Source organism: Diceros bicornis, chromosome 28 (genome assembly GCF_020826845.1).
Source record: "Diceros bicornis minor isolate mBicDic1 chromosome 28, mDicBic1.mat.cur, whole genome shotgun sequence".
NCBI lineage: Eukaryota > Metazoa > Chordata > Mammalia > Perissodactyla > Rhinocerotidae > Diceros > Diceros bicornis.
Genome location: NC_080767.1, coordinates 6,959,730 through 6,977,938, shown reverse-complemented (window position 1 = coordinate 6,977,938; position 18,209 = coordinate 6,959,730). Strand labels below are relative to the sequence as shown.

The 18,209-nt window shown below is 47.3% G+C and overlaps 1 protein-coding gene across 1 annotated transcript in view; it reads right to left on the bottom strand.

Moving 5' to 3' along the window:
• Positions 1-18,209, bottom strand: part of PAX5 (paired box 5) — a 196,443-nt gene that overhangs the window by 104,428 nt on the left and 73,806 nt on the right. The gene's annotated exons all lie outside the window — the stretch shown is intronic.

Sequence of the window (18,209 nt, the reverse complement as noted above, 5' to 3'; positions counted from 1 at the left end):
CCAAGGTTTGCGAGGGCCAAACAGAAACGGAGCAGGGAAGCACCAGGACACGCAGGCTGAGGGGCTGGGCCTCCCACGCCCACCCGCACGCCGTGGTTTGCAAGTCAGAAGCCTCTGCCAGCCCTCACCTCACCCCTTACGCACAGAGTAACAGTCAAAATAACGACATTTCCTGGATGCTTACTACACACCAGCGACTATTCTAGGCGTTAAAAGGCATTAATTTATTTAATCCTTACAACAACCCTACGGGGCAAGTATTATTACCCCCCTTCACAGGCACAAGGGGCCCAAAGAAAGACCCCAGCAGGGCGACCCCAAGTCCGAGATCTGAGCACCACTTACACCCCGTCTCTGCGCCTCGTTAACCCCATCCCAGTCAGGATGAGACAGCTGAGGGGAGAGGAGCTGAGTAGGCTGCTGAGAGGGTGTTAGGTTCCGCCTGATCCCAAAGTCTCTGTTTCTCACCGCAATGAGGCGCTGGGGCCCAGAGAGGAAGGCTAACAGCGAGGCCAAGTGCCTCTTCCCCCGCCGGAGGACCTCTCCAGACACCTACCTGCTCCCGCCCCTACACCTGCGACGAGGCCAATGCTCCACCCTGAGTGCCCTCTCTCTCCCTGTCCTCCAGTCCTCGTCTCCCCACTCCTTCAGGGCCCGGATCAAGAATGACCTCCTGGGGGACATGCTTCCAGATGGGTTCAGCTGCAGATGTCGGTAGCTTTCTCCTCTATTCTACCCCCCAGACTCAGAGGACAGCCGGGCTCAGATTCTTGTCAACCTTGCAATTCCCCTTAACATTAGTGGGAAACCACAGAGAAATAAACAGAAACGTGTGACACTGTTGGCACTGTTAGGGAAGAATCAGGCATCTGACTGTTTGCTGGGTTCAAGCGCTGTGTTCTTTAGGAGGGAAGCATTCTGGCTTTTAGAAAGAGCAGAAACTAAAGGAAGGAGATTTTCGGCTTAGATTGTAGCTATTATGTGTAAGCCCAAATTTTAGCAAATGTAAATAACAGAGTAAAACCTAGCACAGTAACAACGGTGTTTCTGTTACACCTTTTTAGGAAGGTTAACTTTACATAAGAGCCTTTGCTTTCAATTATTGAAAATACATTTACATTTTGCAGTTATGTGTTAATTCCATATTAACAGGTATGAATATTTAACTTTATACCTGGAAACAAAGCATAATAATCATATAATTTACTTAAACAAGCAAACCATTGGCCTTGAGACTGGACCTAAAAACAAACACACTTCTTAAGGCTTGGTTTGAATCTGACTTTTAACAATTCCTTTTTCTCTCTCACATACACACATACGTTAAATTTAGCCTCCTGGTTTTATTTCCCTCACCTTTCTCCCACAGATCAAACCTCATATAATATAAAACTGCTGGCTACAAAGAGGCTTCACACAAATAAACAAAAGCTTTCAAGCCAAAGGCAGAGATGTTCACATCTCCCCACTGGACCATCTCCCACGTCCTCTGCCTGCTCCAAAACACAGTCTCCCTGCACAGCTGCCCAGGAAACCCCTGAAATATCTCATTGTCATTCCCAGGAGAGGAACAGGTCTGATCCCCAAATAAAAGGAAAGTTCAGTAATAACAGGAAGCTGGGAAAACCCAGGCAGACTTCTCCCTGTCACTCGTGTCAAGCTCAAAAAGAGAAAAAATCGTACCGTCCGACATGGTTGGGAGAGTTTAATCCAAAGCAGTGCTAATTAATATCCCCGGCTTTCCAGAAGCCAGTGCCACATACAGCTGCGAGGGCAACAAGGCTGTTCTCCCTTCAATTTTATGGGAAGAACATTTTCATTACAAAGCCTCCTCCCAAACCCTCCTCTCTCAGCCAGATTAGCCTCAAGAAGGAAGCGGATGATCCCTATATCAGAACTCCTTCTCTGCCCATTAATTTTATCATTTCTATCCTGTTTTAAAAGTTTATTGGTGCAGCACCCTGTACACCTGGCCAGAGCCCTCCTGACAAGCAGTGGTACCTTCCTGCATCCCCTACACAGGGGCAGTTGATGCATCAGTCACCAGAATGTGCCAACTTTTTGAGATCTGCCTTGGAGAGCGAGCTGACTCCAGTGGCGTTTCCTGCCTCCCCGACACACACATTTTTTTTTTTCAAACAAATGTTGAAGGTTCTAAACTCACTCATTTGTGAAATATATGTGGACTTGATGGCTTAGCATGAGCTCTGGGTGATCCTCCGAGACCTCTTAAAATCCTGGGGGATGCCCTATGTGCCCCCACCCAAATCAAGTGTCCCCAGCTGTTCCAGCAGAGTTGACCAATTTTTAACCCAAATAGGCAGGCCTGGTGAGGCCACATGTCTTACCATTTTATTCTGAAACCCCACGTGCTCAAGGCTGTCTCTTTCCAGCCTCCTAAAGGGACCCCAAATGCAATCTAAACGTCTCGAATTTACCTGTTTGTCTTTTATACATATAAATAGCTGCATTTCCATTCTCTCTTTGTTTCTCATTTTCATTTGTTTCTAATATCTGCATGTAAATGTCAGAAAATAGCATCTGTAATTGGAGATTATGAAGTATGGCCAACTCCTGACAGGCCGCTAAGGAAGATGGATTATCCTCATTTTTCTGTAAATTTTGTCAATTTTGGAATTCATAAGCTATCAACACTGATCAAAATGGGACTTCACAGCTGTGTCAAAAAAGAGAGAGTGCAAGAGAGAGAGAGTGGCCAGGCAGGCAGTTGTGCGCAGGGGCCGGGTCCAGGCGGCCGTGGTATTGGCACAGCAGGCTGGATGCCCAGCCGCAGCGGCGGCCACCCTCCTCCCCTGTAGCCTCCCCTACATCCTCCCCCCTACCCTCCCCTCCACCCCAGCAGCTCCCTCAGCACCCGCTGCCAAGGAACTCGGGGTGGGGCTGTCCCCTGGCTAAATCAAAGAGCTAAATCACGCTACTGGAAGGCTGCAAATCCTCCAAGGCACCCACTCAAACCCAAGGCGTAATTTACCGCCAGGCGCTGCCTTCCTTATTTATCCGGAGGAGTCCACCGGCTCCCTCCTCGCGGGCCTCCGAGATGTTCACTCCTTCCGGACCCTCACGGCCCACTCTGAGGCAATTGTGTTGGTCTCTCTCTCTCAATTTTCCCATTACTGGGAGTAAGTACTGTTGGGACTCTGTAATAGCCCGACTGCAGCCCATATCAATAACAGATGAGGTTTAATCGTCCAACACAAAAATTATTTAGGCGCAGTAAGGACATTCAATGTCATTTGCATAATGGCATTTCTATCGCACGCACCTAACCCGTCTTGCATAAACAAGGCCTTGGGACCATAAATAATAATAAATCATGACGTCTGCATGCCTCTTGCAGTAATAGGAGCCACTCTTGGTGGAAATTATTTCAGCAGGAAATGGGCACTGTAATTTTAAAGACATGTGGCGCAGTGAGGCGCGGTAAATCACGCCGGCACACCATCCTCAGGAGCAGCCCGGGGACCTGCCCTGAGCCCGCAGCGACACCCCTGGGTGACTGGAGGAGGCGGGCAGGTCTTGAGGGGGAAACATCAGGACGTCAGAGCAGACACCAGAACGAGCCACTGTCTCCGTAAACAGCAAGAGGCCCGGATGCTCAGAGCCCAGCACAGGGAGAGTGGACTTCGGACCTGGAGAAGCCCCCAGCCTTGAGGTCAGAACCGGCTTTGTTCCAGGAGAGTGGAAACTCCCTGAGGGCAGCGATTTTGGTCAGCTCTGTTCCCTGCTGTACCTGGAGCAAGACCTGGTACCCAGCAGGGCTCTGGGGGCGGGGGGTTAAGGCAGGAACTGGCACAGAAGCGCTGGTCCCGCCCATCTGTGAGTGACAGAGTGAAAATGCCCAGTAAACTCTAGACCACATCTCCAGGCAGCCGTGGGGCAAGAGAAAGGAACAGATGGGAGAAGGGTGGCAAGCAGAGGGGCGAGGCCTACAGGACGGGAGGCAGACACAACGGGTTAGCATCCCAGCTCCACCCGTGTCAGCCTACCGGCCTCATCCTCCCCGCAACGCCCTCACCATGGAGCGAGCCTAACAACAGTCCATAGCCAACAGAGTCGTTGCAAGGGTTAGATGAGATACCGTGGCCGGAACTCGCGCTTGATCAAACTGTGCCATCACTATTGTTGGTACAACTGCTCTTCTTCCTCAGGAAGCAACAGAAGTGAGTCCCATATGACTCTGCCTCTAACCAGCTGTGTGGTTTGGGACAATCTACTCCACCCTCCAGGCCTCAGCTTCCTCTGTCTGTCCAGGAGCATGATCAGAGGGTCCCCACCCGCCCCCTGGAGCTGCTGTGGCTCAGGTGAGGTCGTGCTGTGAAGCTCCTGGATAGTAGAGAGCGCTGTCTGCGGGGACGGATGAACATTAACGTTCCGCATGAGTGTGAGCAAGGAAAGAAGGGGAGGGTCCCCAATACCTGCCCAGTGTCATCTCCAGCCACCCCCACCCCTGGCGGCACCCTGAAAAGTTCATGCTTTCCAGAAAACGTTCTGGCAGGACACACACCAAACCAATCCCAGTGCTGCCTCTGGGAGGGAGAAGAGGGACAGAGATGGGAGTTGTTAGTTTAAGCCTTATCTGTAATGTGCTAATTTTACTAGAAGAGAAGCACTACTGTGTCACTGAGATTTCTACAGTTGATGAGGTTTCATACCTCTATGCCTTGGCACATGCTATTCCCTCTTCTGGAATACCAAAAGCCACGGAAATGCTGATGGAAGGGCAATAAAGGGCCGATCCAGTGATTTAATAACTGCATTCCTCTCCCAAAGGAACGAAGAGAAACACCATCATTTCTCCATGGAGTCCACCTTTCCAGCTGGGAGGCCTGGGCCAGGGCTGTGCTGTGCTGCGAATGAGGTGACTCAGGCACCCACGACCGCTTGGGGGCTCTGGCGCCTGCAACGCTACCCCAGCTGACACTTTTACCTTACCCTCACCCAAACGTGAAAACTCTGCTCAAAAGCCCAATAGAGTCTGCAGTTTAGTTATGAGTATCATACCAATGCTGGTTTCTTAGTTTTGACAGACGGACCATGGTTGTATAAGACATTAACAATAGGGGAAACTGGGTGAGGGGTGTGTGGGAACTCTGTAGTATCTTCACAACTTTTCTGTAAATTAAAAATTAGTATTCCAAAATAAAATGTATATGTAAAAAAAAAAAAAAGAAAAGAAGCCATACTTCACTCATAAGAGAAAAGCAAATTAAAACCACACTGTATCATTTTTCATCTCTCAGACCCACGATGAGTCGAGAGGTTGACACTACACCACGGCAGCCTGGGGAAAGGTCTCCTCCCTTTGGGGCTGACCCTCTGGGGAAGCAGGGCTCTATCTTCAGAGCTCACAATGCATGGGCACTGAGCCAGCCGTTCCACTTCTGGGAGCTCACCCTGGAGGTACAGCCCCAGGTGTGCACAAATAAATATGGACAAGGATGCTCTCTGCAGCCTTCTTTGAAAAAGACCAGAAGCAACCAACAGGAGACTTGCTAAATAACTCATGATTCCCCACGCAATGGAATATTATGTAGCTGTTAAGAAGGATGAAGCACCACTCTATTGATATAGAACAATCTCCAAGAAATATTTGTTAATGGAGAAAAGCAAAAATAGAACACTGCATACAGTATGCTACCATTTGTGTTCAAAAGGAGGGGACTTACCGATGTATGTATTGAAATACAGACAATATACCTTACCCTCACCAAAGTATCATATGTAAATCTCTAAAGAACATGGAATAAACTGGTAAGAGTGGTTGCCTCCCAGGAGGGGAACTGGGTGGGAGGGAGAAAGGAGTGGGGAGGAGACTTACTTTTCACTGTATATATTTAGTATTGTCTGAAATTTTTATCACTTTCCATGTACTACCTATTAAAAATTTTTTTCCCTCCAAAGCCCCAGTAGATAGTTGTATGTCATAACTGCACAGCCTTGTAGTTGCTGTACGTGGGACGCGACCTCAGCATGTCCGGAGAAGCAGTGCATCGGTGCGCGCCCGGGATCCGAACCCCGGGCCGCCAGCAGAAGAGCACGCGCACCTAACCACCAAGCCACAGGGCTGGCCCTAAAATTTTTTGAATATAAAAATAAAATGAGTGCTGCTCAGGTAAGCGGCAATGAGCATGTCTGCCTGGACTTGAACAGGACACGGCTGGGCCATGGCCCCATCAGGACCCCGTCTATCTCGAGGGGCACCCTGCACACCTCAGCATCGCCCAGTGGGTCTGGCACAAGTCTCCCGGGCATCGTGCTTGGCAGGGGGCGGCTGGATGTGTGAATTCACGTGCCCACCTGTGTGTCCAGAGCTCGGCCCCACCTCGGCTCAGGGGAGGGACTGAGGCCTCCCACGTCAGACCCGCAGCCCCTGGCAGCGTCTGAGCTGGAAGGGGGTTGGGGTTTCCCCCTTCCTCAGTTCTCAGATGCGAAGTTGAGGCCTGGGGAGGGGAAAAGACCGGCTCAAGGGGGCACCGCAGGAAAGGAAGTGAGTCCAAATCAGAGCGCGGGTCTCAGCAAGGGCGCCACTCGCAGGCGGGAGCGGGGGGACGGGCTTGTCTCTCTGGCTCTCGACTGCTTCATTGGCAAAATGGGAGTAAGAGCTCTGTCTGCCCTTCGGATCCTAAAAGCGTTAATAGGGATCAAATAAGGTCAGAGACACAGCAGCAGTCAGGGAACTCTCAGCTCCTCACAAGGACAGAAGCCCACCCGTGTGCTGGGAGTGCCTTGAGGATGGGCCGGGATGGATGCGGTGACTAAGTCCCTGCTCTGCTGCAGGGGCTGTGCCTAGCTGCTCACGTCTTTTATGTTGACCTTCGCTCCAGCTCCATCAGAGAGGTATTGTCATTACCATTCTTCCTTTTTGTAGATGCAGAAATCGAGGCACAGAGAGATGAAGCGAGGTCCCAAGATCACACGATTAGTAAAATTGTAACCTGGACCAGGCAGCTATAAATGCTGCTGTGGGAGGCAGAGCTTTACCAGAGAAGCTACCAGCAGTAGTGGAGGCTGGCTTTTCCCCCAAAGTGCACAGGCACAGGAGCACCGGTTGCCATGAAAGGCCACAGCCAATGACACGCAGGGCCTACTGGCCAGTCAGCTACCTTCAGCACAGCTGACTCTCCCCTGGGCGGGGGCACTGCAAGTGCACAGGCCCCATGCCAAGGAGTGGAACACCCACTGACCCTTGTCTCCCAGCCCCTCCTCTGCACCCAGCCCTCGGGTCCCCCCCCGCCCCCAGGGCCTTCTCTGTCCTCGGGCTTACCCTCCTCCAGTGAATGCCCCATCTCAGCCCTGCCAAATCCATCCAGCCTTCTCCATCTCAGGCCCACCATGCCCTGCCTCAACAACTTCCTACTCTTTTCTCCCCATTCCCTGTGACCTGAGCAGGGTCATCTTGCCATGTGGGTCTCTGGTCTGCCTGCAGGACAACTGAATATACCTCCCTAGGGACATTGCCTTAAGGTGGGTACAGTCCAAGGAGGTGACTCCAACAGAGGTGGTGAGTCTGAGGTCCCCAGACCCTCCCCAGTTTCTGGCTGCCTGGCTCCTAGCCTCCCACAGGCGGCAGCTCCAATCCATTTCCCGTCCTTTCCTATCCCTCATTTCAAGTGGTGACGCCTGGCCTCCAGAACATGAGCCTAGAGTTTTACCACCCAACAGTTCTTTTGAAAATCAGAACCTCATGGTAAAAAAAGCTGATCTTACTCACTTACTTCAATGCTACTGAAGACACTGCTGAGGATTTGTGGATTCAAACATTCACACATGCACACAAAAGCCACATCTTTGCAAGCTATTTAATATCCAAAAAGAAGACCTAGAGATCTCTGCATAAGGATTCACAGTAAAATAATATTGCAAGAGAATTTTCAGAATAAAATCAGAAAAGATACGTGGAAGACTTTGAGAAGAGTAAACAAGTCCCCGAACAACTGTGCCTACAAGCAATTATTATACGAACTTTATTTATGCAGTCACTCATTCTTTCACAGCTCATCATTTTCCAGAAAAGATTTAAGGCAGCTCACAACAATGCAAAAAATACAAGGAGGTGGGGAGGGCAGAAAGGAAAGCAAGGGGAGAGCACAGAATGGGACCAACAACAGTTGACTGGAGCCAATGGTGACCACGTACGAGACGCTGGGCACAGCTCTGCACTGCACAGGCACCCTCGCTTGCGCCTCACACAGCCCTGTCAGGCAAGCAGTCATTGCACCCATTTTGTAGATGAAGAAACTGAGGCTTAGCAAAGCCAAGTAACCCGCCCAAGACCACGCAGTTGGTAGGCGATGGAGTTGGGACTGAGCCCAGGCAGTCTGACTCCAGAGCCCATGCTCTCAAACATCACACTCTCCATTCCCTCAAAGCCAAGACTGAGGCTAGAGGCTTATGAACCTGCCACAGGAGGGGCCGCACCTGGCCCTCCTTGCTGCCAGCTGGAGAAGAGAAACCTGGTGAGTTACTTCACAGGGTTCATGAGATGCAAACTGTCCACTGCTCACAGGTTCTCCTACTGACTCAGACCAGGCAGGCTTCTCTCCGGGTCCTCCCTGAAGAGCAAGCTGAGAAATCACGAACATCCTCCAGACCCAGGGTTTCCCCAGGTTGTTTCTTAGGGTGTCCCTCACGCAGGTTCAGGCAACACCTCCAAAGCACAACTCAGTAAATGTAACTCTAAGGGGACCACATGGGTGGTTCAGTTGCCCAATTGAATGGCTTGATCTGGGAATAATTTTAGAATAAATGGAAGCTTCAGAGATGATACGTTCTCCAAGCAATCCTCCCTAAACACCGCTTCTCTGAGCCAAACTAGTAACAATGGGAAACATTTTGATTCCTAACACGTGGCAGGAGGGAAGCTATTCTGTGCCCACAGTTACATGCAGATCCAGCTGGGAGCGGCACTGACATCCTCTTCTGAAAACTGAGGGGCCAATAGAGACCCAGGCCTGAAGCCTTGCAGAGGAGAGTGGAGCAACTACCCGCCAGCAGGGACAGGAATCTCCTTAGAAAATTGTTTTGGATCCACGCCAACACCCAGATATCTAGAGGATGGAGACCCTGGAGTTCTCCATTTCGCACTGTCACAGGGGTTATGTTCCAGAAGATACCTGGGGCAGGTGTCGCCACACTCCCATCTCTGGCGTTAACAAACAAGGGAAATAAAACTCCCTTTGGACGACTAGCTTTGATCAATGCTACTTCCACTACCTCCCAAGATGAAATCTATGCCAAGACAACCAAATCAGGGAGCTTGTTAAAAAGGGTGGCTATTTATAAATCTGTCCAAACATGGGAAACAAGGCCTAAAGATAGCAGCTTTGACTTTAGAATATTTGGCCCACGGCCATTCTTTGTGGCAAATTGGATTAGCTGGTCCAGCTGTTGAGGCCCCTCCGTGAATAGGGCAGAGGAGTCGGTCTTCAGCTCCCAGCTCCACCACTCACCAGCTGCCTGGCCCTGGGAAAGCTATGTAGCCATTTTGTCCCTCGGCTTCCTCATCTGTAAAGTTAAGGTAATAAAGTCTCCACCTCACACAGCCTTTGAAGGGATTAAATCAGTTAATACATGCAAAGTGCTCAGACCAGCGCTTGGCACAACGTACGCTCTATTCCTGTAAAACAGCAGGGTCACAGTCTGGAAAGCACCCAACTGTGAGTTCTCTCCACCAGGAGGCAACACACACATCACCCAAAAAAGGAGCAAATTAAAAGAAGAGAGTGCAGGCAACCGTGCTGCTCCATCAGGAGGCGAGTCCTCCAGCCCTGAGGCTCCCAGGAGCCGCCACCCAGCTTCCCCTGAGCATCAGGAACTGCAAGGCCCAGCCGGGCTGCTCTGAGCATTCCTGCACGTGTCTCCCGGGGCCCAGACGGCAGCTTTATAAATCAGGCAGCTGTTACTGGGAACCAGTCAGAGATCTAGAGAAATCCCTAGCGACCTCAGTTTGCAAAGCTGGGAAAATAAACTTCCCCAGAACCAGCCAGAACCTGGGCCACACTCACCAGACTATGACCCCAAATCTGCCCTATTACGAGCGCTAACGGCCAGTCTCAGGTGCTCCCATCAGATTTTCCTGTAGCTAAACTTCTCCAAGGCAATGAGGGGTCCATCCTTCAAGGCCGTGCACGACTATTTCTGAGTTGTTTTGCCCCCCAGCACACGGGCGCTTTTCTGACTCGGGAGAAATGGAAGAGAGAGCCAAGTGCAGGAGATAAGTCAGGGACTCACGGGGCCTCTGTGGTTAAAGCCCATTTGAGGATATTAGGAAGTCACCGGTGAGCTGTGAGGCAGCCCCAGGAGATACCTGAGGCAACTCGTTTACCATAGGTAGGTCCCCAACAGCATTTGAAAGCCCCATGGCCCACTTTCTGCCTCTTAGCTCCTAACTCCCAAACCACAAGGTATAAATGAGGAGTCAGCCATGCCCAGGGCCAAAACAGGAGGGAAATAGTGCCCAAATGTACATCCTAAATGGGCTCCGATGCCCAGAGAAAGGTTAGCAGCAAGAGAAGCTGTAGTGCTGCCCCCAGGGCACAGACAGCATCTCCAGATTTATTCCATGGGCGATAATTTGACACCCAGACTCTGTTCCTAAATGAATTGGAGAACAATCCATATAAACTACTACACCTGTTCCTAAGAATGTCCCAGAGGAAAGCAACGCTCCTTCCCAGCAGCTCCACATGGACGCAGCCGCATCAGCCCCCCACCCATCCTCACTCTCCAGCACCCAAGAGCAAGGAGCACTGAGGTTTAAAAGACGACCCAAATCACGCTGTGCAGCCAAACCTACCGCATGTGCCTTGCCAGGCAAATGCAACGTAAACGTTTAAGCCTTGCTGTGTATCAAGTATCTGCCCTCAGTTTCCTCTTCTCTTCAATGAGGAAAAGAAACACCAACCTGGAAGGGTTTGTTAGGAGGATTAAATGAGACCATACAAATATTTAACTGCATGCACTGTCCAGATATTATATTATTACATTATAATATGTTTAATTGCATTGTATTATATTACATTTGTTATGTATATACATATTTTAAGCAGGCTTTCCAGACTCATCAACCCTACCCCCTCCAGCCACGGCACCTGGAACTCCTCCCCCTCCCCAGACTGCACATGCACAGGTCTCTCCTCCTCTTCTCCACCTGCCCTCTCCTCCTCACCCTCCTCCCCGCCCACTTCCTGCACAGCCCCCCCAGACTAGAAGCTCTGAGGGAGTATGAGCCTTGTGTCATTCAGGCATTCTCTGAGGATGTAAATAATGAGGATAAATAACATCTACTGAGTGTTCTCATGTGTGCAGAGCTTACACACGAGCTTCCTGTCCTGTCCTGACACCAACTCTGCGTGGGGCACACTAGCCTCCCCTCTTCCTCTTGTGGAAGGGGAAACTGAGGCTCAGTGAGGTCGAGCAGCTTGGCCAGATCACTGTCCTCCGTTGCACCAAAAGGGAAATATCATTTTCTTGTTTGTAAGGGGAAATTCTTATAATATAACCCAGAGTTAATAATTTATTACGAATATATCTTAGCTCCTCAGGCAGAAGTTCTAAAAATGATACAAATTGTTATTTTGATTGCTTTAACGAGATTTTCCCCTGGAAGCCCGCGCCCATTTGCCTGTGTAATCTGCAGCCAGGCAAACAGTGCAAACAGAAAGCCTGAGGGGGAGTCCCAGCAACCCCACAGCGAATGTGCCGCCACTGCCACTGCCGTTCCAGTGGCGCCTCTGGTCTCTCACCCCTCCCACAAACAGTTCCAGCCTCTCCGCCTCCTCTCGCACTCCCCTCCTGCCTAACCAGCCCGAACCTTTCCCACCCTGACCCCGTCTCTCTGCCCTGTGGAACCTCTGCTGTTGGGAGCAAAATGCTCCTTGATGATAATAACAATAATAATAGAAGTAACATTTATCGAGTGTCTATTATGGGCTAGATCCTCTGCTAAGCCCTTTTTTTGTTCTTCTCATTTAATCTGTACAACCAAAGTGACACAACAACTGTTATTATCCCATTTTACATATGAGAAAACTGAGGTTAAAGCAGTGGTAAAGCCAAGTAGGTTTCAAATAATAATTTTGCACACAAAGGAAGGAAAGCTAATGTTTGTTTGGGAAGTGGTGGTGACCAGCGTGCTCAAAGTCAAGAATAAAGGAAGAGTCATGCAGCCTCTGGAGGGGAGCCGGCAATCACTTATTCCCATACTCTACCAAGAGGCTCAAAGGTAACATAACAGGTTGTGACATAACAGCAGCTGCTTCGGAAGCCTGAGCTCTTAACCAGGACGCTGCACTGCCTCCAGCACTCCTCCAGATGTTGGTCCCCGATGTCTGTTCCAACGGAAAGCACACCTCCCTCCTCTCCCCGAGGCTTTCTGGGCAAGGTAGAGGGGTCTGCGTACTCACTGCCTGCCAGCGCCAATTCCAGGCCACTGCTCCACCACACCATCCTGCCACAACGTCTCCTCCTCGGAAACCCTTGAGTCAGCCCAAGCCAGGCCCTCCATACTGTTAGTGAACTGCCTACATCCCTCCTGAGCAGAGGCCCCTTCCTGGAGATCTTCATCTGCCCTTGACCTCGCTGAGCACACCTCTTTGACTCCATTGGTCTTGATCTCCATTCCCCTGCCCCAGCCCCGTGGATGGCCACAGGTGGGACCCTATCCTGTCATTTAAAACTGGTCCCCCTCCAAGACCTCAAACCCCTAAGCTCCCTCTGAGCACAGCCTCTCATCATCTTCCTTTCACACCCTCATCCTGATGAACTAGCTCTTGCCAGGAACCCCCAGAAGTTACACCAGGTGGATAAAGTTATCTGCCCTCTTGGTGGCCCGAAATGATCATAACGTTGCCAGTTCCCTTGCTCTGACCCTAGAATTGTCCAGATCCTCTTAAAAGCACTGACGCTGAGCTGGACCACATGATGGTCTTTAATAAATTCATCCAGTTTTGTTTCACAGCCAAGACATCAGGAAAGGATCAACAAATCCATCTTTTCTCCAAAATAGAAGAAAAGAAAGGCAACCCCATCTGTCCCAGAATGCCAAAGCTCAGAGCTGGAAGGGACCCTGGTGGTCAGCCTGTTCCAACCACCCCCCCTCTGATGCTTGAAGACTTTCCTCAGTCTTCCTCCCAACTGGCAACACTGCCCAGGACAGACACTCCCATAGCCAATCCACATTTGGGTAGTTCTGCCTGTTTGGAAGGTTTCCTTCAACTGAGTTGAAATCTGCCTCTCTCATTTCCACCTCAGTCCTGGGTCTGCCCATTGGAGCCACAAATAAATCAGCTCCTCCTCCACGGAGCCCCTCTGAGATCCATTACATTCATGTGTATCCAGTGAGTTTTCTCTTCTCCAGGCCAGCCAGTTCCAGCCCCTCCACAGGTGCCTCACAAGACAGGTTCCGGGCGAGGGAAGCAAGGTGGTGTAAGTGGGGGACAGAATAAATGGTGGTTCAAGGTACAGGCTCTGGACTCGGGCAGCCTGGCTTCAAGATCTGGCTCCAAATGCTTCTACCTATGGGTCTTTGGACAAGTTGTACTCTCTCCTCTCAGTTTTCTCATCCATAAAATGGAAATAAGTTTACACCACCTCCTTCACAGAGCATGGAGGGGATGAGTAAGGAGCCAGATAAGAGCTCAGCACAGGCCCTGGCACATACTAAGTGCTTAGTGAATGTTAGCTCTAAGTCGAGTCCCTTCTCCAAACTGGTCCCCTCCTCTGTCACATTCCAGTTAGTCAACATCCTGACCACAGGTGTGGCCTGACCAACACAGAAGAGAGCAGTACAGAATTTACTTTCAGTGGCAGCCATATGATTGAGTTCACAGACAAGTAAAACTTCTGGATCCTCCTTACCAGTGCTTCTGTGAATCTTTATGTCCTCTTGCTTCAGTTTGCTGAAATGTTACTTTTATAACCGTGAAGTTATTATTATTTATGAACCCACTGATCCATTCTTATACCGAGGCCTGTCCGCTTACTGCTGTAGCTATAACTATTCACCCACTGCTATTTTTAGAACATACAAGTCTAGAAATCCTTCCATCATTAGTTGACACTGGTTCTCTAAGGAGACACAGATTAGGCAAGGAGTAGGAAGAAGGTCTTTCATTTTTATTTAGTATGATTCTGTATTGTTCGTTTTGGGGTGTTTTTTTTTGGTGAGGAAGATCAGCCCTGAGCTAACATCCATTGCCAACCTTCCTCTTTTTGCTGAGGAAGAGTGGCCCTGAGCTAACATCCGTGCCCATCTTCCTCTACTTTGTATGTGGGACGCCAACACAGCATGGCTTATGAGCAGTGCATAGTTCTGAGCCGGGGATCCAAATCTGTGAACTCTGGGCCGCCGAAGAGGAGCACGTGAGCTTAATCACTACGCCACCCAGCTGGCCCCTGCGTTGTTTGAATTTTCTGCGACACGTATGTGTCACCTCTGCTCTGCCTCATTGGAACTCACTCTGCTGCTCTTCTTCTAACTTCTTGAGTTGAATGCTTAACAAGTTACTCTTTTATCTTCTTTTTTAAATAAATACATTTAAAGCTATGCATTTCCCTCTATGTACCACTTTAGCTTCACTGCGCAAGTTTTGATTAGTGGTGGTGGTGGTGGTGTTTGGGGAGTTTTTTGGTTGTTCAGTTCTAACATTTTGTAATTCCCATTAGGATTTCTTTTTTGACACATGAATTTTTTCAGAAGGTTGATTTTGTTTTTTAACTTCCAAACACGCAGAAAATTGGACACCATATTTTGCTCTGGACTATTACTTCTTAATTTTAGTGCACTGTGATCAAACAACATGGTCTATGATGTGGATTTTTGGTGTTGCTGAGATCTGCTTTCATAACTAGCACATAAGTTGGTCTTTGTAAGCGTTTCTTCCATGTGCATTTGAAAAGCGTGTGTACTCTCTAATTGTTGGCCTCTATGTCTATTTGATCAAGCTCCTTAGTTATGTGGTGCAAATCTTACAAATGTCCTTGCCAATTTTTTGTCAGCTTGATCTATCCACTAGTAAGAGCAGTATGTTAAAGTGTTCAAAATATATAATGGGATGTTTTTCACTTGTTCATTGACAGTTTTTGCTATAAATATTTTGAGACTGTTGCCAAGTGCATATATTGTTCTTGTTATCATTAAGCAATGATCCTCTTTGTCTTCGAGGATACTTTGGGTCTTAAAGTTTATTTCATCTGACAGTGATATTACTATCACATTTTATTTGATTAGTATTTGCCTGGTCTATATTTTCCTATCTTCTTACTTGCAACCTTTCAGTACCATTCTGTTTTAGGTTAATTCCCATAAACAGCATATTTCTGGGTTTTGGTTATTTTTCATGTCTTCTGTATTGTGTGGCAAATTTAATCTATTTATATTTAATACGACTATTAAAATATTTTTATTTGTTTCTACCATCCATCATCTAATTTTGTACTTTTAATTTACCATGCTTTTTCCTCCTCTATCTTCAGTTGGACTCACTGAGTGTTCTGTAGATCTCTTTTGCCTCTTTTGGTTTGGAAGTTATACATTCTACTACTATGCCTATGATGATTACCCTGAATTTGCTCACCTGCATCCCTGACAAAACCCAATCGAAAGTTTATCAATATATCTATCATCCTCCTGAGTAATGCAAGGATCTTAGAATTTTTAACTCAGATCAGCCCACTCCCAATTTTAGGTATTATTATTGTTTTTTTCTCTACTTTGTTTTTAAACACCCCAAACTAGCCATTATTTTTATAGTCAATAGTTATTTAGATTATCCTCTGCTCATTAATTATTTGGTTACCATTGCTTCTTCAAGTCCATTCCTTCCTTCTGTATTTCATTTCCTTCTTGTAGGCAACATATAGTTGAGTCTTGTGTATTTTTTTAACACACTCTGACAATGTTTGTCTTTTAATGAGTATACTCAGAGCATTCACATCTAAAGCAATTATTGATGTAGTTGGGTTAATATCTACTATGTGTATAACTATTTTCTGTTCATTGAACTTGTTCTTTATTTCTTTTCTCCTCCCTCTTTTTCTTCCTTCTCTGGGTTTAATTAAATATGTCATATGATTCCATTTTATCTGCTGAGCACTAGTGAACTGTACACTTAAATATCGTTAAGAGGGTCATTTTTAAATTACATGTTTTTTACCACAATTAAATTCTTTTTTAAGTAAAAAAAAAAAGAGTCTTAGTGGTTGCCCTATAGTTTTCAATATACATTTATAACAAATCTAAGTTCACCTTCAATAACACTAAACCTCTTCAGTTGTAGAGCAGGTACCTTCTAACAGAGTATCCCCAAGTCTCCCTTCCTGCCCCTGTGACACTGCTGTGCCATCTCACTTCATCTCACTTATTCATGTATTATAATCATCCCCTCATTGTTACCATTATTACTTTAAACAACACTTACCTTTCAGATCAATTAAGAATAATAAAATAATTTGTTTACCTTCATTTATTCCTTCTCTGACTGTCCTCCTTTTTTTTTTGTAGATCTGAGTTTCTGATCTATATTATTTTCCTTCTCCCTGAAGAACTATTTTTTTAACATTTCTTGTAAAACAGGTCTGCTGGTCACGAATTCACTCCATTTTTGTTTGACTGAGCAAGTCTTTATTTCTCCTTCACTTTTAGAGGATAATTTCCCAAGATACAGAATTCCGGGTTGGTGGGTGTTTTCTTCCGATGCTTAAAGTATTTCACTCCACTCTCTTCTTGTTTGCCTGGTTTCTGATATAAAATCTAATGTAATTCTTATCCTTGTTCCTCTATAACTAAAGTACCTTTTCCCCTCTGGTTTTTTTCAAGATTTTTCTCTGTCTTTGGTTTTCTAATGTTTGAATATGATACTCACAGGTGTAGATATCAAAGTATCTTGATATTCTCTGAGTTTCCTGCATCTGTGATTTGGTATCAGTCATTAGTTTTGGAAAGTTCTCAGCTATTGCTACTTCAAATATTTCTTCTTCTTCTGGTATTCCAATTATGCATATGTCACTCCTATTAAACTGGTGATCTAGTGGTTAAGATTTGGTGCTGTCACCACCGTGGCGTCGTCTCTCGGTCAGGGAACCACACCACTCATCTGTCGGTTGTCATACCGTGGCGGCTGCGTGTTGCTGTGATGTTGAAAGCTATGCCACCAAGATTTCAAATACCAGCAGTGTCACCCATGTGGACAGATTTCAGTGAAGCTTCTAGAGTAGGAAGAAGGGCCTGGCCACCCACTTCTGAAAAAATTGGCCATGAAAACCCAGGGAATAGCAGCTGAGCACTGTCTGATAGAGCACCAGAAGGTGAGAGGATGGCACACAAAGAACAGGCAGGGCTCCACTCTGCTGTCCACAGGGGTGCTAGCAGGTGGAACCCACTTGACGGCATGAACAAACTCCTCTTAAAATTATCCCACAGTTCTCAGATGTCCTGTTCTGGGGCTTTTGTTTTTTCATTCTTTTTTTTCTCTTTGCATTTCAGTTTGGGAAATTTCTATCAACATATCTTCCAGCTCACTGCTTCTTTACTTGGCTATGTTCAATCTACTGATGAAGCCATCATTCTTGATTTCTGTTACCATACTTCAGATCTCTAGCATTTCCTTTTGATTCTTTCTTAGAGTTTCCATCTCTCTGCTAACATTACCCATCTGTTCTTTCATGCTGTCTACTTTCTCCATTAGAGCCCTTAACATACCAATCGCAGTTATTTTAAATTCCTGATCTGATAGTTCTAACATCTGTGTCATATCTGAAGCTAGTTCTGATGCTGCTTTGTCTCTCCAGACTGTGTTTTTTCTTGCCTAACTTTTTGTTGAAAGCTGGATGTGATGTATTGGGTAATAGGAACTGAGGTACACGGGCCTTTCATATGAGGTTTTATGTTAATCTGTCAGAGCTCAGCTGTAACTCTCTGCATTCTCCTGTCTTTCCAGATTTTGCAGTAGCCGCTTGCCCTACAACCTCAATTCCCCATCAAGAAAAGTTGTTGATTTTCAGTTTGCTCAGCTTTACTTCTTGTTGTAAATATGGGAGTGATGGCTTCCAAGCTCTTCATATATCAGAGCTGAAACTAGAAATCTCTCAGATCCTTCTTATTGGAATGCATTAGTTAGCAGTTCAGCACGAGTCCGGGAGTGATAAACCCTCTCTGTCTTTGTCTGAAAATGTCTTTATTTGCCTTCACT